Source organism: Mustela nivalis, assembly GCF_964662115.1.
Source record: "Mustela nivalis genome assembly, chromosome: 8".
In the NCBI taxonomy this organism is placed as follows: domain Eukaryota; kingdom Metazoa; phylum Chordata; class Mammalia; order Carnivora; family Mustelidae; genus Mustela; species Mustela nivalis.
In genome coordinates, this window is record NC_139027.1 from 137,528,794 (window position 1) to 137,535,663 (window position 6,870).

The 6,870-nt window shown below is 40.8% G+C and overlaps 1 pseudogene across 1 annotated transcript; it reads left to right on the forward strand.

The window, feature by feature from the left end:
- The first annotated feature begins 1,311 nt into the window (after positions 1 to 1,311).
- On the forward strand, positions 1,312 to 5,003 carry LOC309870668 (elongation factor 1-alpha 1 pseudogene; annotated as a pseudogene). The gene is made up of 2 exons: positions 1,312 to 1,469; positions 3,625 to 5,003. The product of its transcript is annotated as an elongation factor 1-alpha 1 pseudogene (transcript).
- Positions 5,004 to 6,870: the final 1,867 nt, after the last annotated feature.

A 6,870-nucleotide genomic window follows, 5' to 3' on the forward strand; every position in this document is an offset into this window, starting at 1 on the left:
TGATCTGTGTAAAAACCAGCCACCAAAGCCACAGAGCTTATTTAATTATTTACAAGTCTGTTTCTTTATAGCGGCTGAGAACATGTCTTTCCTTTTTCATTTTGTGGAGAAGCGTGGCTATTAAGCAAAGGAACCAACATTCATTAAAGTGTGAGAACAGCAGATCTGTTAGTCGCTTGAATGTTAATGCTGGGAGAGCATTATGAATAATCTAATTGAGTTCTTTCATTGTTTAGGCAGGAAAATTGAGGCTCTGAGATGGGACAGGCTTGGGACCCAGCAAGAGAGTGAGTGAATCCATGATAAAGCTATGAATTCTACCCAAAATATGCCACTCTGGTGGATGCGCTGTTTTGACCTGAAGGAAACCAAGTCTCTGCAGACTCAAGAGAAACTTTTGCCCCTGCCTTCACTACCTAGAAGAATGTAAATTGGGAGGTCTTTCTCAGAATAAGAGTTATTACCAGAGAGAGATTTTATCTGAATGACCCATCGGTGTGGCTAAGAAAACAATTACCAAACACCTCCTCTTCTTATTGCCTGTGAATTGTCCTCCTCCCCTTTGAAGCCCTGGACCTTTGTTCAGGTTCTTAACTCAGGAAGGTATTTTTGCCTCCTTCCACTTCTCTGTCTTTGAACCTCTCATGTATGTGGGATTCCTACATGTAGGACATCAAATTTGATTTTCTCTTGCTAATGTGTCTCATGTGATTTAATTCTTAGGCCACCTAGAAGAACATTTGAAGGAGGAAAAAAAAAATTTTTTTTTCCTCAACAGCTACAAAGAGCTGAGGTAGGCAGATTTCTAAGATGGCTCCCAATGAGTCGTGCTCTTGTCTTATCCTCTCCCCTGTGAACATGACATGATATCATGTCCTTGATTAAGTTATACTATATGGCAACAGTGTAAAGATTTTGTAGATACAATTTAAAACTCTAACCAGGGGGTGCCTGGGTGGTTCCGTCAGTTAAGCATCTGCTTTTGGCTCAGGTCATGATCCCAGGGTCCTGGGACTGAGGCTCTGCATCAGGCTCCCTGCTTAGGAGGGAGCCTGCTTCTCCCACTGCTCCCTGCTTGTTCTCTCTCTGTCGCTATCTCTGTCACTATCTTGCTCAAATTGATAAATAAAATCTTAAAAAAAAAATAAATAAAACTCAGTTGACTTAATGAAAAGGGAAATTATCTGGGGGGGTGGGGGGGGGCGGAGCTTGACCTAATAAGGCCATCTCTTTCAGAAAGTATCTAGACTCAAAGTACTAGATTCTCTTGTTGGACTTGAAGAAGAAAACTAGCATTTTTGTGAAGAAGGCATGTGGCAGGAACAGGGGACAACCTCCAGCAGCTCTGGGCTTCGGTATTACAATTATAAGGAACTAAACTCATCCAGTGGCCAGTGGGCTCAGGAGGAGGACCTCAAGGCTCAGCTAAGAATGCAGCCGCAGTCGACACCTTCCTCAATTGCAGTCCAGTGAGACACTGAGCAGAGGGTCAAGCTAAGGTGCACCCAGATGCCTGACACATGAAAACTATAAGATTTTTTTTTAAAAAATGAGGGTTCTTTTAAGCCACTGGGTTTGTGGTGAGTTACATATCACCAAAAAAACAAAACAAAACAAACCTTAATATGATGTCCTTGTTCTCTGACTTTTGCACACTTAGAACTGCCTCCCTTCTCTCTGTGGGCCAGATCACTCCTACATTCTTTGATTGGGATGAGATGAATATTTCAGAAACAAATCAAAGAGATAAGCCAAAGGGTTTTGTGCACGCTTCACTCCTCCTTCTACGACACCCCGTTTCCAGTTCTCAACTGAGGATTGAGGTAGAAATCCTCAGTAGTCCTAAGGCCTACTGTGGACGGCTCTTCCGGGCTCCAGAGCCTCAATAAGGATAATAAGCACAATGGATTAAAACAAACAAATACGTTTAAATCCATGAATTTTTATGGATGCTAAAGACAAAACAAACAAAAACCTTCATTGTTCATCTTCACAGGAATTTGGAGGACCGACATGTTATTGTAAGAAGATGAAGTGTGAGAATGGAGGAAGCACTTGTCCTGCTTCTCCTGTGGGACTGGACCACGGGGAAACCAAATCACTGACGAGGAAATTCCCATTTGTGAACCATCCTACCTATTGAATGAAGAAAAAAATGGTAGAATTCACACATCACTATTTTTTAAACTCCAGTAAACTCATGACATAGACAATGATCACCCATGGCTGTGAAAAGGGGGTAAAAAAAGACAATTATATGCCTTCTGAAGGTCAGACCACCACCTATGAAGTCTTCTTACCAGAAATTGAATATGCAAAGGAACAGGATCCAGAGATCTAACTACCAATTTTCAGAAAATATGGGGGCAGAGGGACTGGCTAAAGCCACCATGGAGATACACTGTTCAACATTCAGATGGTGGGGAACATGATGTCATAAATAACATGAATTCCTTAACAACAAATTGCAAGGAATAGAAATAGAGATGGTAGAAGGATGCATAGATTAAAAGAGACCTAAGAGAAATAGCAATAATTGCAATGTATAAATCTTAGCTGGACCTTGAAGAAACTGTACACACACACACATACATACCTACACCCATGCACGTATACACTCACACATACACACATACCTACCCATGCACACATACATACTCGCACACATGTACACACACAGACACACACATATACATACCTACACAACCCACATGATACACCCGGGAAACTTTGAACGCCGGATGGATATTTGATAATATTAAGAAATATGAGTTATTGGGGTTTTTTAGGTATCCATGTTTATTTTTGAAGACAGAGTCCTTGACTTTTAGAGATCTGCTGAGTAAGATAATGATAGGATGTCTTGGGTTTTACTTCAAAATAAATGTGATGAGAAACAAGGGAACGTGGTTTGGGTTATGAGGAAACATGATTAAATGTGAGTCAAAAAATGTTAGTTGATGGGTACACAAGGCTTCATTATATTTTTCTATTTTTTGTGTGTTTAAAATTGCCCCTAAAAGAAAGGCTTTTTAAAGCAAATTATGTCATTCTGTACTTAAAATGTCTCACTGACTTTTCATCGGCGACCAAAATACTGCTATGACCTAAAAGGTTTTGAAGAATCTAGTCCTTGCTTACCAGCTCTCCCTGGGCAGAGTCCATGTTCCTTCTAAGATTCCCCTGTAAGGCCATTCATTCCTCAAGCATCTCAGGGTCCTTAGACATGCTTCCTTTGTCTAGAAATGGTCTTTCTACCGTATTTTTCCAATTGAGTCAAGCAACTCTTTCACGCAATCTTGGAGCACCATGTGCATCTCCAAAAGGCATTTATAAAGGTACTAATTGCATTCATATTTGGTTGAGGATTTTATTGATGTATAACCCTCAGTATGAAACTGCGGTGGTTTTATTTCAGAATCTTTCTCATAAGAAGGTGCTTAAAAAAGTGAAGTGTCAAAAGAATGGAATCAATAAAATTACTCAATGGCATGCAAGCAATTGCTGTTCAGTAATTGATGGGTGATGTTGAAGAGTACATTCAAATAAGAGAAAGAGATCTTTCCGCAACGATTTGCTGCCAGAACACAGGTGTAGTGAAAACCACCGCTCAACCTAAACCAGAACGGGAAAGGAAAAGACTCATATCAACATTGTCGTCATTGGACACGTAGATTTGGGCAAGTCTACCACTCCTGGTCATGTGATCTACAAATGTGGTGGGATCGACAAAAGAATTATCGAAAAATTCGAGAAGGAGGCTGCTGAGAAGGGAAAAGACTCTTTCAAGTGTGCCTCGTCTTGGATAAACTGAAAGCTGAACGTGAACGTGGTATCACCGTTGATCTCTCCCTGTGGAAATTCGAGACCAGCAAGTATTATGTGACCATCACTGATGCTCCAGGACACGGAGACTTTATCAATCACATGATTACAGGCACATCCTAGGCTGGCTGTGCCATCCTGATTGTTGCTGTTGGCATTGGTGAATTTGAAGCAGATATATCCAAGAATGGGCGGATCCATGAGCATTCCCTTCTGGCTTACACACTGGGTGTAAAACAACTAATTGTTGGTGTTAACAAAATGGATTCCACTGAGCTACTCTACAGCCAGAAGAGATACGAGGAAATCATTAAGGAAGTCAGCACCTACATTAAGAAAATTGGCTGCAACCCCGACACAGTAGCATCTGTGCCAATTTCTGGTTGGAATGGTGACAATATGCTGGAGCCCAGGGCTAGCATGCCTTGGTTCAAGGGATGGAAAGTCACCCGCAAAGATGGGAATGCCAGGGGAACCACCCTGCTGGAAGCTCTGGATTGCATTCTGCCACCAACTCATCCAACTGACAAGCCCTTTGGTCTGCCTCTCCAGGACGTCTACAAAATTGGTGGTATTGGTACTGTCCCTGTGGGCCGGGTGGAGACTGGTGTTCTTAAACCTGGCATGGTGGTCACCTTCACTCCAGTCAGTGTGACAACTGAAGTCAAGTCTGTTGAAATGCACCATGAAGCTTTGAGTGAGGCTCTTCCTGGGGACAACGTGGGTTTCAATGTCATGAACGTATCTGTCAAAGATGTTCATCGTGGCAATGTGGCCAGTGACAGCAAAAATGACCCACCTATGGAAGCAGCTGGCTTCACGGCCCAGGTAAAATCCAGGCCAAATTAGTGCTGGAGATGCACCTGTGCTGAACTGTCACACAGCTCACATCGCTTGCAAGTTTGCTGAGCTGAAGGAGAAGATAGATTGTCATTCCGGAAAAAAGCCAGAAGATGGTCCCAAGTTCTTGAAATCTGGTGATGCTGCCATTGCTGATATGGTTCCTGGCAAGCCTATGTGTGTTGAGAGCTTCTCTGACTGTCCTCCTCTGGGTGGTTTTGCTGTCCGTGACAAGAGACAGACGATTGCTGTGGGTGTCATCAAAGCAGTGGACAAGAAGACAGCTGGAGCTGTCAAGGTCACCAAGTCTGCCCAGAAAGCTCAGAAGGCTAAATGAATGTTATTCCCCAATACCTGCCACCCCAGTCTGAATCAGTGGTGGGAGAAGGATCTCAGAACTGTTTGTGTTAGTTGGCCATTTAAGTTTAATAGTAAAAGCCTGGTAAATGATAATGATGCATCATAAAACCTCCAGGAGGAAAGGAGAATGTTTTGTGGACCATTTGCTTTTGTGTGTGTGGGGGGGGGGCAGTTTTAAGTTATTAGTTTTTTAAAATCAGTACTTTTTAATGGAAACAACTTGACCAAAAATCTGTCACAGAATTTTGAGACCTATTAAAACAAAAGTTTAATGAGAAAAAAAAAATAAGAGAAAGAGAAGGAGTGGAGGGAGCAAACAATAATACTGATCATGTGTCTTTTCCTTGGGTCTTGAAGGATGGTCATTCTACACTGGAGTCCTCCCACCAACCCCCCCACTTGCTCCAGGACAAGAAAGAAATTAAGTCAGAGGACTCATACTGTCAAAGATTATACAGCAGAGTCTGCGATGGTCAGAGTCCCAAGAGCTTGTGCCAAAATATGGTGTCCCCGTTAGGCTAAAAATGGAATGCAAGTCCACAAAGCACCAAAGGTTAGTCATCAGTGGAGAGCCAGATTTCCTTTATGTTTCTTGTCCTATGCTTGGAAGGGAACTGGAATGAACTGCAGGGTGGGGGCAGCAAGGGGGCAGCAAGGCTATATCAAATCTCTTGTTAGAAAATACTTCCTTGAAGCAGAACTGAAATTTGAACCTCTCCCACCTACTTTATTCATTACCCCTCCTATTCATTACCCCATGTACCTTCTAAATTTAGAAAATTTCCACTTGAATCTACCTTACAGTATTCTGTCGAATGCACAGAAAGAATATGAGTTTCTCTCTGTACATCAGGTGTATTTTGAGACCTTTATTTAATGAACAAAGCTACACAATTGTGCATGAAACCATTCTGGGTTTTTACTTTGAGGGAGTCATACGTTCATACATTCATTTGGAAAATAATCCCTCCATTTTTTTATGAATAAGGTAGAAATGACTCTAAAATTCTGATGTTCAATTTTTACTAGATGCCACAACCTCATAATAAAATACAGATGACCTGGTGTCTTTGTTTTGAGCAGACATAGTCCTCACATGCAAATTTGAATAGAAAAAGAAAAAAAAATGTCTTCCATAGAGGGTAGGTTACTAGGGATGGGATGATGGATCATGGGAAAACCATATCAATAGAAAGGCATTCTGTTTCTCATTTTTCTAAAAAAAAAAAAAAAATAGAAAATAAAAAACAGAGAAACAAGGATCATTAATCTGAAAGAAAAAGTCAAATGTTACCATTCGATGAAGAATGTATTCCTTCCAAGGCCTCATAACATCTTTACTTGCTTATATAACAACATCTATGGCTTTCAGGCTAATTGAACATATCTTATTGTATTTTAAGGGGTATTCTGTTTTAAAGCACTGGAAGCTTATAAAATTAGTCCATCACATTGGTAGTCATTTTGATAACATAGTAATATTTAACCATGACAATATAATACACTCATAGCTGCTAGTGCTAACGAACACTGGCAGTCCTTTCTGAAAAATATATTTATGCACATCAAATGTTTTAAGAGAGTCTCAACTGTTATCTCCTTACTCCACATGTGCAAATCTATTCTTATTAAACTAGGAGGGAGGAAGACAAAGGAACACATATGTGTAAGGATATTCAACCTCCGTCCCAAAGAACAGAAGACTGGGTAAATAAATGTTGATCTATCCCTGTGATATCGTGCCACACAGCAGTGAAAGTAATACTGTTTTCAAATAATATTTATTAGCATGGAGAAATAATTCTTAGATAATGCTGAATAAAATAAAAGCAAGGCTCGAAATAC